At 42.2% G+C, this 12,135-nt stretch overlaps 1 protein-coding gene and 1 long non-coding RNA gene across 3 annotated transcripts in view; one reads left to right on the top strand and one right to left on the bottom strand.

Annotated features, from left to right (window-relative positions):
• Nucleotides 1–12,135, top strand: part of LOC139570983 (attractin-like protein 1) — a 352,370-nt gene that overhangs the window by 290,684 nt on the left and 49,551 nt on the right. The window lies entirely within an intron of this gene.
• LOC139569750 (uncharacterized) lies at nucleotides 804–1,376 on the bottom strand. Its single transcript, XR_011673957.1, has 2 exons — nucleotides 1,169–1,376; nucleotides 804–1,038 (listed from the first exon to the last, which is right to left on the bottom strand). It is a non-coding gene; the product is annotated as an uncharacterized lncRNA (long non-coding RNA).

Raw genomic sequence — 12,135 nt, 5'->3', positions numbered from 1 at the left:
CCCAACACCTCCCATCACCCCGAGAACACCATCCCCACAGTGAAGCATGGTGGTGGCAGCATCATGCTGTGGGAATGTTTTTCATCAGCAGAGACTGGGAAACTAGTCAGAATTGAAGGAATGATGGATGGCGCTAAATACAGGGACATTTTTGCGGGAAACCTGTTTCAGTCTTCCAGAGATTTGAGACTGGGACACAGGTTCACCTTCAAGCAGGACAATGACCCTAAGCATACTGCTGAAGCAAAACTCAAGTGGTTTAAGGGGAAACATTTAAATGTCTTGGAATGGCCTAGTCAAAGTCCAGATCTCAATCAAATTGAGAATCTGTGACTTAAAGATTGCTGTACACCAGCAGAACCCATCAAACTTGAAGGAGCTGGAGCAGTTTTGCCTTGAAGAATAGGCGAAAATCCCAGTGGCTAGATGTGTCAAGCTTATAGAAACATACCCTAGCTGTAATTGCTGCACAAGGTGGCTCTACAAAGTATTGACTTTGGGGGGGTGAATAGTTATGCATGCTCAAGTTTCATTTTTTAGTCTTATTTCTTGTTTGTTTCACAATAAAAAATATTTTGCATCTTCAAAGGGGTAGGCATGTTTTGTAAATTAAATGATTCAACCCCCCCAAAATCCATTTTAATTCCAGGTTGTAAGGCAACAAAATAGGAAAAATGCCAAGAGGGGTGAATACTTTAGAAAGCCACTGTCAAAACAAAAAAATGACTTAATTTTGTTTGTGGAGTGCCTTTGTTACAACTATGAAACAGAAACCATCTGTGTTGGATCACAGTAACAGCTTATTTGTATAACTATTTTTATTTTTAAGAAATGACCCCAACCAGAAAGACCCATGCACCGTCAGCAACATGTGTGCGTTGATAGCAGCCAGGTCAAGCATGTTTTAGAATACAGCAACATGTGTGCGTTGATAGCAGCCAGGTCAAGCATGTTTTAGAATACAGCAAAGTGCCAGCTGCGGGTGCCTCCTTTTACAGAGTACAGTCGTGCCATCTGATCCAAAACATCCACACCAACCTATGGAAAAGAACAGAATAGAAAATATTAGGATTATTTTCCCACAGGAAAAAATAACACGTGTTTTACAGAAGAGCATAATGCATTTAATAAATGTATCTATAAATGGCGATGCGTATTCATACAGTACCTTTGGTTGTAGTGCGTAAAAGTATCTGGTTTTCTCTATATTGTGTCTTAGCCGCTGGCAACTGTTGGATGCATGGTGCTCATGACAGAAACGTTCCATCTTGCCTTGCATTGGTATAGTGTGAGTTTTGTCTTGTCTTTCTTCAGCACCGTTGACAACGGCTGTGCAATTGCCTTATTTTGCGCAGAGCGAGCTCACTTCTCACTTTGTTCATGGTGCCTACTAGGCTTGTTTTATTTGCTAGCAACTTGTTTGCCAATGACAGTGAAGTGAAGAAATTGTCCACGCTGACATTTCTCCACTTGCCAGCGTAAGGTTCCACAAGCCTCATCACCACATTCTCCGACACTCACTCACCTGCTGCCCGATTTTTTTCAAAACAGTACAGTCCCCACCGTTTCATTTGGTGGTGTTGTGGGCACCTGCTCAGTATATACCGTTCTGACTTTTTTGTGCTTAGGCCTCGGAGGTGTATGTTCAGGCTGAGGCTCAGAATCAGAAGAATAATCATCAGAGATGTCATGATTCATTTATTTTTTATTCCCCACCATCTAAGTAGTTTTCATTCAAATCTTGTAGCAGCGCTAATGCAGCATGTGCATCCATTCGTCTTGGTCTTCTTGCCACTGTAAATTACACACGCTCTCACTATAGACAAGGGTAGACTGATAAGACTGCTTGGATTTGGTGGACTAATATAGGGTACATACAATTTTGAGATTATAATCAGAATATGCCAATACAATCGAATGTCCCGCCTTGTTCTTCATTCACAGTTGGTGATTATATAATTATGACCTACTGTCGGGAGGAGGGGCAACGTGGGAAAAGCATTCAAATAATGACATGCTCTCCTAAAACTGGTTATAACTCCAGTTCTGTTTTTGATATCACGATTATAACCACGGCAGTGTGTTTTTTAGACCTATTTAGGAAAATTAAAGGATGGAGCGGGCATGACTAAAAATATCAGAGTAATAAAATTAATTAATTAATGATCAGTCAAAATGACTGCTTTAGCTGTTCTAGTGATTTCCCATTGCAGGATGCCTAATATCACCTAACCCTAACCCACTGATTGCCAAAGATATTTCATCCAGTACAACATTATTGCCAAACTCTACTTGGATGGTTATATGTGTGTCTCTTTGTATCTTTCAGTGATACTCAGTGCCACTCTATCCAGCGTAAGCCTGATGTGTTCAACCATTGATGCATATGAATCTGTTCCTGAGTAGACCTCCATCTCCATTTTATTGCCTTTACGGTCATCACATGCAATCAGCCTACGGTGGACCTGCTATTAGCAGATGGAGCACAATAGTCCTGTGGATCAGGTGTTATTGTTTGATTGCTTCTAAGTCCTGCATTAATCAGTCCATTAGCTTGCGCTAGCTGCTGTTGTGTGCTTACAGCAGGGCCATGTCAACAAGGTGGAACTAATGGGTCTATGCGTGCAGGCAGGGTTATGACAGATATGGTGGGTATAACGATTGACGTCAACTGTTCTGAGCTCTCAAGAAGAGCAGTAAACACAGGAAGTGGTGCTAGTGCGTCACTCATGTAACCTTTGAGACACAACGTGGGAGATTTTGGTAATGCAGATTATGTGGTGCTGTTATCCAAATAGACCACATTGGTTGAATAATCAGATTAAAGGTCCCTTTTGACACTAGGGCTGCTTGTCAAAAACTGTTCATTGAGCATGCATGGCATATCATTTTTCCTTTATCACTTGGACTGTATTAACTTTATTGTCCTCCATTTGATTGAGTCCCCTTGGTCTTCATTTGCCATGAAAGACTTGTCACAATTGCTGGCTTGAATAACACTTCACAGACTTAAATGTCATTCTCTCATTTGTGAGGAGATTTAAAGGCTGAGGCCAATGCTCTGAAGTAGGGTAGACAAACACACTTTCATTCAAGCCTTCTTGGATTTGCAATCTCTTATCAATGCCCTATTGATTACTGAAAACAGATTAAGAGATACAGTTGAAGTCAAAACTTTACATACACTTAGGTTGGAGTCATTAAAACTCATTTTTCAACCACTCCACAAATTTCTTGTTAACAAACTATAGTTTTGGCAAGGCGGTTAGGACGTCTACTTTGTGCATGACACAAGTAAGTTTTCCAACAATAGTTCACAGTCAGATTATTTCACTGTATCACAATTCCAGTCAGAAGTTTACATACACTAAGTTGACTGTGCTTTTAAACAGCTTGGAAAATTTCTGAAAATTATGTCATGGCTTTAGAAGCTTCTGATAGGCTAATTGACATAATTTGAGTCAATTGGAGGTGTTCCTGTGGATGTATTTCAAGGCCTACCTTCAAACTCAGTGCCTCTTTTCTTGACATCATGGGAAAATCCAAAGAAATCAGCCAAGACCTCAGAAAAGTCTGGTTAATCCTTGGGAGCAAATTCCAACCGCCTGAAGGTACCACGTTCATCTATTCAAACAATAGTTTGCAAGTATAAACACCATGGGACCACGCAGCCATCATACCGCTCAGGAAGGAAACGCGTTCCATCTCCTAGAGATGAACGTACTTTGGTGTGAAAAGTGCACATCAATCCCAGAACAACAGCAAAGGACCTTGTGAAGATGCTGGAGGAAACAGGTACAAAAGTATCTATATCCACAGTAAAACGAGTCCTATGTCGACATAACCTGAAAGGCCGCTCAGCAAGGAAAAATCCACTGCTCCAAAACCTCCATTAAAAAAGCCAGACTACGGTTTGCAACTGCACATGGGGACAAAGATCGTACTTTTTGGATAAATGTCCTCTGGTCTGATGAAACAAAAATAGAACTGTTTGGCCATAATGACCATCGTTATGTTTGGAGGAAAAAGGGGGATGCTTGCAAGCCAAAGAACACCATTCCAACCGTGAAGCACTAGGGTGGCAGCATCATGTTGTGGGGGTGCTTTGCTGCAGGAGGGACTGGTGCACTTCACAAAATAGATGGCGTCATAAGGTAGGAAAATTATGTGGATATATTGAAGCAACATTTCAAGACATCAGTCAGGAAGTTAAGGCTTGGTCGCAAATGGGTCTTCCAAATGGACAATGACCCCAAGCATACTTTCAAAGTTGTGAAAAATTGGCTTAATAGGGGGTGCTGTTAGCACTTTTTTTTTTTTGACATTGCCAAATTAAACTGCCTAGTAGTCAATTCTTGCTCGTACAATATGCATATTATTGTTATTATTGGATAGAAAACACTCTCTAGTTTCTATAACCGTTGGAATTATGTCTCTGAGTGGAACAGAACTCTATCTACAGCACTTTTCCTGACAGGGAGTGAGATTTCAGAAATCTTGGCCTCTGGTCCCAGGTCAGTTTTAATGTCCCTGTGAATGCTATGAGGATACAAACACTGCCTACACCTTCCTCTAGATGTCAGTAAGTGGTGACAATTTGAATGGAGTCGATTGCGCAATCAGGGCCTGTATAAAACACCAAAGACCGGAAATAGCTTTCCTTTGGACCCTGCGCTCGACGCAAGATGGACGTTGGACCGACCTCTTTCCAAGCCTTGGTTTAGCCAGTAATATATCGCCGGTCATGTTTTTACTTGTTATAGGTGTTAAAAACATCATAAGGTAGTTAATTTAAACCGTTTTATAGCAATTTATATCCGTTTAGTGCGATTTTGAGGCATTTATTTGTGACGCCCTTCCATGAGCTGGGCACGTTTCCTGTACATACCGAACGTTATTGGCCATTTCGACGGGACAAGAGGACATCTTTCGACCAAAAGACGATTAGACCGGAGAAAGGATACATTGCCCAAGATTCTGATGGAAGAACAGCTCATAGTAAGAACTATTTATGATGATAAATCGCTGTTCTGTTGAAAAATTTTAAACGCATATATCGCCATTTTGTTTTGTGTAGCTTCGCTTTGGCGGACCCGGTATTGCACAGTAAGGATAATTTTAGAAATGTAAGTCAGCGATTGCATTAAGAACTAATTTGTCTTTCGATTCCTGTCAACCCTGTATTTTTTAGTCAAGTTTATGATTAGTTATCGATTAGACTAGATCACTCTCAAAGATGGGGCCCGACATTTTCAGGCCAGTTTTGCTACTATTCTCATTGTATAACCACGGTTTTTTGTGGCTAAATATGCACATTTTCGAACAAACTCTATATGTATGTTGTAATATGATGTTACAGGAGTGTCATCGGAAGAATTCTGAGAAGGTTAGTGAAAAAATTAATATATTTTGGTGATCATAACGCTATCGCTCCCGTTGCCTTGAATTCATGCTGGGGTAACGTTTGCACATGTGGTATGCTAATATAACGATTTATTGTGTTTTCGCTGTAAAACGCTTAGAAAATCTGAAATATTGTCTGAATTCACAAGATCTGTGTCTTTCCATTGCTATGCTTTGTCTATTTTTATGAAATGTTTTATGATGAGTAAATTGGTAATACACGTTGCTCTCTGTATTTATTCTAGTCGAGTTGTGATGGTGGGTGCAATTGTAAACTATGATTTCTACCTGAAATATGCACATTTTTCTAACAAAAACTATCCTATACAATAAATATGTTATCAGACTGTCATCTGATGAGGTCTTTTCTTGGTTAGTGGCTATCAATATCTTTATTTGGCCGAATTGGTGATAGCTACTGGTGGAGAGAAAAAATGGTGGACAAAGAAAAATGTTGTCTTTTGCTAACGTGGTTAGCTAATAGATTTACATATTGTGTCTTCCCTGTAAAACATTTTAAAAATCAGAAATGATTGCTGGATTCACAAGAAGTGGATCTTTCATCTGGTATCTTGGACTTGTGATTGAATGATATTTAGATGCTACTATTTACTTGTGACGCTATGCTAGCTATGCTATTCAGCTTTTTTACTGGTGGGGGGGTGGGGGGTGCTCCCGGATCCGGGTTTCTGAGGCGGTAGAAGTTAAGGACAATAAGTCAAGGTATTGGAGTGGCCATCACAAAGCCCTGACCTCAATCCTGTAGAAGATTTGTGGGCAGAACTGAAAAAGCATGTGCGAGGAAGGAGGCCTACGTCCTGACTCAGTTACACCAGCTCTGTCAGGAGGAATGGGCCAAAATTCACCCAACTTATTGTGGGAAGCTTGTGGAAGGCTACCCGGAAAGTTTTACCCATGTTAAACAATTTAAAGGCAATGCAACCAAATACTAATTGAGTGTATGTAAACTTCTGACCCACTGGGAATGTGATGAAAGAAATAAAAGCTGAAATACATCTCTACTATTATTCTGACATTTCACATTCTTAAAATAAAGTGCTGATCCTAAGTGACCTAAAACAGGGAATTTTTACTCGGATTAAATGTCATGAATTGTGAAAAACGGAGTTTAAATGTATTTGGCTAAGGTGTATGTAAACTTCCGACTTCAACTGTACATGAACATGGCAGTTATAACTAGCTAGTAGAGAGCTTAGTTTAGAAAGATCCTGTCGTACTGAAATTTATTTTTTTGTACAAAGTGTGCAAAGTAAGACATGGTGTCAGAGTAAAAGCATTAAATGATGGATTTTACTGTTCCTTCACCTCGAATGGACTGGGGGTCTACAAACTTACCCGATGCATGGCGTAAGTTCAAATTGCATGTGGAGCTAATGTTCACGTGTCCTCTGAGGGAAAGAGGAGAAGAGGAAAAGTGCAACTACCTGCTCCTGTGGATCGGTGAAAAAAGGAGAGACATTACAACACATGGAAACTTACCGAGGCTGAATCAAATGTACTGAAAACATACTACGATTGTTTTGAAGCATATGTTTTGCCAAAGACCAATACGATTTTTGCTATGTACAAATTCCATTAGAAAGTACAGGAAGCTAGCAAATTGTTTGAACAGTTTGTGACTGAGCTGCGTCTGCTTGTGATTATGAAAACAAGGATGAGATGGTCAGGGACCGTATTGTATTTGGAATACGCTGACCGCGAGTGAGAGAGAAACTTTTGAATGTTGGGTCTGAGCTAACGCTGGACAAAGCTATCAACATAGCCAGATCTCACGAGCTAGCACAGGTTCAGATGAAAACCATTTTGGGCGGCAGCATGAGCGCATCACGTGAACAAGCAGTGCACGCAGTCAGGCAGACATCAAAGCACACCTCCGGTGCCCAGAGAGCTCGCTTCAGAACGGTTAGAGACAGAACTCAGAGGGACACAGACTCAAAACGCCCCAAAATGTGGATATTGTGGATAAAAAATGCATGGCGCACAAAGAATGGCCCAGCTAAAGGCTAACAATGTACTAACAGTTGAAAATGGAATCACTTTGCTAAAGTGTGCAGAGCTTACCGTGGGAAAACAGTACACACAGTGAGTGAAGATGCTGACTGTATTGATTCAGTGACACAGAAAAGTTATATCAGAGACAGAGCACACCTTTGCTGACATTGAGATAGGAGCACAAGGCACAGAGCTAAAGTTCAAACTAGACACTGGTGCACAAGTAAACATTATTCCTCTGAATAAGTACCGCAGCTTGACATCTGAGTGCGAGCTACAGCCCACCATGCGCAGACTGACTGGTTATGGTGGTGAACAGCTCCCAGTAAAAGGCACATGCAAACTTTCAAATGAAAATACAAGGAAAGTGACACTGAAAGTGACACCTGCGGTGCTGATGTTTTTACAGGAATAGGACTATTCCCAGGAGAATGTACCATTCACTTTGACCCAGACGCAACCCCTGGGGTCTACCTACATAGAAAGATTCCCCTTGCTCTCCGCTCCTGTCTGAAGAAAGAGTTGGAGAGCACGGAGCAATCTGATATCGTCATAAGGTTACAGAACCAACAGATTGGGTAAACACATTAGTGGTGGTGGAGAAACCACGCACAGGCAAGCTCAGAGTACGTCTCGACACAAGAGACTTGAACAAGTCTATCAAACGCCCCCATTACCCCTTACCGACGCTAGATAGCATCACACACAAGCTAGTGGGAGCACGCTACTTCAACGTCATGGACGCCAGATCAGGCTACTGGGCAATCAAGCTCACAGAAGAGTCATTTAAGCTCACAACGTTCAACACACCGTTTGGACGCTATAGGTTTCGTCGCCTGTCTTTTGGGATTATCTCAGCCCAAACTGAGTTTCAGCGAAAGATCGACGAGGTGTACGAAGGCCTCGACGGAGTTGTGGAAATTGTGGATGACATCCTTGTCTATGGTCGAACCAAAGAGGAACACGACAGAAACCTCCGTGCAATGCTGCAAATGTCCCGCGAGAGATGAGTCTGGCTCTACCTCGAACAGTACAGTCGGAGCTAGAGAGGTCAGCTACTTCGGACATCTTCTCACAGCGAATGGAATCAAGACAGTTCCACAGAAGATCTCAGCCATGAAGGAAATGGAGCCACTAAAGAAGCTGGAAACAGTGCTTGGCATGGGCAACTACTTAGCCAAGGTCGCACCCAGCATCTCCAATGCTAATGCCCTCCTGTGTCAGCCGCTAAAGCAGTCCAGTGAGTTCCTCTGGGACAAGCAACACGACATTGCTTTCCAGAAAGTGAAATTCTTGATAACGAGATAACCAGGACCAATCATTGCCTACTACGACCCCAACAAATAGCTCAGACTCCAAGTTGATGGGTCGAAGTATGGACTAGGTGCAGTGCTACTGCAAGAAGGAAAGCCCATAGGCTACACTTCCAAATCTCTGACAGACTTGTGAAATCAACTATGCTCAAATCAAAAAGGAGCTGTACGCCATTCTGTTTAGATGTAAGTGTTTCCATCAGTAAGTCTATGGACCACAAGTCATAGAGGAATCCGACCACAAGCCCCTTGAGTCAATCATGAGGAAACCGCTAGCCGCAGCCCCACCAATGCTACAGAGAAGGATCCTTCCTACAAAAATACAACTTCACAATCACTCACCGTCCAGGCAAAGACATCTCTGTCGCAGACAGCAACTTACCAGTTCATGACACAAAACTGAAGGAGATCCAAGCAGAAACAGAAAAATACACAACTCACATAGCTGAGGAAAGTCATACAGGATGGATGGCCTGAGGAGAGGAGAAAATGCCCTCCGAGCATCTCATAGTTCTGGAACCATTGTGATGAACTATCACAGATCAACGCAATAATTTTCAAAGGAGAGAAAATCATCATTCTTACCAGTCTCAGAGACACGATTTTGACCAAGATCCCTGCTGGACACATGGGCATAGAAAAGTGCATTGGACATTTTGTTTTGGCCCCGAATGTGCAAACAAAAAGAGGACATTGTTGGTAAATGCCCCACCGGTCTTGAACGAAGCCCCTCAAACACCAAAGAACCAATGTTACCTCACTGTATCCCAGACCAACCCTGGCAGGGCGTGGCAACCGATCTGTTCACCTGGAACAACGAGGACTACATCATAACAGTGGACTACTACAGCAGATACTTCGATCTCAACAAGCTTCACAGCACCACATCTGCAGCTGTGATACACAAGCTGAAAGCAGCCTTTGCCAGCCATGGCATTGTAGAGACTTTAATATCTGACAATGGCCCCTGTTACAAATCAAAGGAGTTTGAATCCTTCACAAAAGCATTGGAGTTTACACATGTCACCACAAGCCCACATTACCTTCAAAGTAATGGCCTTGCTGAAAAATCTGTGCAGACACTCATGGACAAAGAAAAAGCAGGCAAGAGAGACCCCTACATCCGTTTTCTTGAATACCGCAATACTCCAGTTGACAACTTCAAATCACCAGCCCAGCTGTTGATGAGCCGCAGACTTCGCTCAACCCTTCCCAGCACCAACCAGCAGCTGCGACCAGAGGTCGTCAGCTACAAGGAAATGCATGGAAAACGTGCACAGAGACAACAACAACAAAAACGATACTACGTCAGGTCAGCTAGACCACTGGCACCACTGAACGACACAGAGTCAGTTAGAATCCAGGAGCATGGCTACTGGAAACCAGCAGTCGTCATTCAGCGAGTTGACACTGAACGTTCATATCACGTACGCACCGCAGAAGGAGCGGTGTACCGCCACATTCATCGTCAGCTATTGAACACAAAAGAACAACACACTGACGTTCAGATGTTATTGCTACAGTGAAAAGTTGCTGAGTTGCTGAGAAACCTTTGTTCTAAAAGTAACAGTATGTTGAATCATTGTTTCAGAGTCTGTTATGTTGATGCAGTATGCAGTATAAATGGTTACTTACCTTGAGTTCAAACTACAGAGCATGTATTCAAAAGAAACGCTTAAAAATATGTAGAATTGTATTTCTTTTTTAATGAAGGTGGATGTAATATTCATATGTGTCAACATACTGAATTGTAATTGGTTGCATTATACCGTCGTATCATACTGCGCTATGATTGGTTAAGACCACTCAGGTCGTGGGGTCATTACTTCAGTTGATCATGGCCGGAGACACATGAACATGCCAGTTATAGCTAGCTAATAAAGAGCTTAGAAAGATCCTGTTGTACTGCATTTTATTATTTTGTACAAAGCGTGCAAAAGAAGACAAAAAGTTATTGCTGTTGGTGTGATCACCAAGAACTAACTGTGAGTGTGCGAGAAAGAGAGAGAGTGTCAAGTGAGTACATTTTTTGGGGGGGGCTTTCTCCATCCATTCTTATCCCCTCCATCGACAGTGAGTTTAGTGTGGCTCTTTTGTGTTTACGCTGAATTGCTTTTTAGGGTATCGCCCATGAGACTATTAGAAAACCCTCGACGGCTATGGTATACATTTGTTGGACCGAATAAATTAACCGTTTTTAGGAAAGAACCCTCTCAAGTGAGGACAAATATGCAGTTTATGGGGCTGCATTTCTACATGACTTGGCATGTAGTCATTTTGTTTCCACCTTGCGATGCCTGTGCAGCATATAATCAGCAAACTCATGAGAGTAATAAACAAATGTAGCGATAGTTTACACATGTTTTGGGGCTGTGTTGTGTTTACCGGTACAGGTGTATGACTACGCATGAGCTAACCAGACAGCCAATTCTTTCCTCATCAGGATATCTATTCTTTTCTATTAAGACTTTTTCTTATTTCTTAATGATAGGTGTTTATTTGTTTCCCCTCAGCTTGTAATCAATATCTCTGCGTTCTGAAAGAAGTAAAAATCAATAGTGAATTTGGAGCAAACATTCTGGAATAATGGCCTTTCTACCGTTCTGGAGCATGGGAGCCTCTCTCTCCTCCTCAGCCCACACTGAAGCACATCGGAGGTCTCAGAAAACACATTAATCATACCCGTTAATAGTGAGGGTGGAAAAATGAAAGATATACTCCACCTCTCGAATTAAGAATCTAAAAAGTTTGGCTTTCATGAAGCATTAGAGAGATGATTAATTTGCTGTCTGTGGAGGAGAGGGGCTGCAGAATAGCCTCTTTGTCCCCCCAGCTCTGATTACAATGGAAATTTGCAGCAGCCTTTGTGGCCGGGTAGACACGTTCTTTTTTTATATCTATCTGCAGTGGCTAATGAATCCGTCTACCGAGACAGCGCTCTGGTGCTCTGACTTGGGTGTCGACCACAACAAGACCCCAGCTTTCTGAGCCAAGAGCTGGGCCACTAGGGGAGACTGGGTGGATGGACGTTTTGTCCCGAGTTTTCTTGTGATGTTAGAGCCCCCAAAAGGTGCCATGTACACTTCAGGCTTACATGAAGAGTTGGATGAGAGAGTTGAGAAGTGTTGTGTAATGTAGCGTTGTGGTGCCTACTCACTCACTTAGTAGACTGTTGAGTCAGTTTCTCCTGCTGCTGACTGATTCAGTAGGCAGCAGCAGCCTGTTTAACTCTGAATAGGAACCTTGAGGGAAGAGAGTCAGCTGCTATAGTAACCTTTTTTACTGAGACTGATTCACTGGCGCTCCACACATTAATTACACTACCCACTGACATCCTGACTGTAAGACTCATACTTCTTGTCTGATTGAGAGCTTTACTATGTGACTGAATCAGAGAAGTGCTTGA

This window comes from Salvelinus alpinus, chromosome 3 (genome assembly GCF_045679555.1).
Source record: "Salvelinus alpinus chromosome 3, SLU_Salpinus.1, whole genome shotgun sequence".
Lineage (NCBI taxonomy): Eukaryota > Metazoa > Chordata > Actinopteri > Salmoniformes > Salmonidae > Salvelinus > Salvelinus alpinus.
The sequence above is the reverse complement of the archived record's forward strand: the minus strand, read 5'-3'. Positions and strand labels throughout refer to the sequence as shown.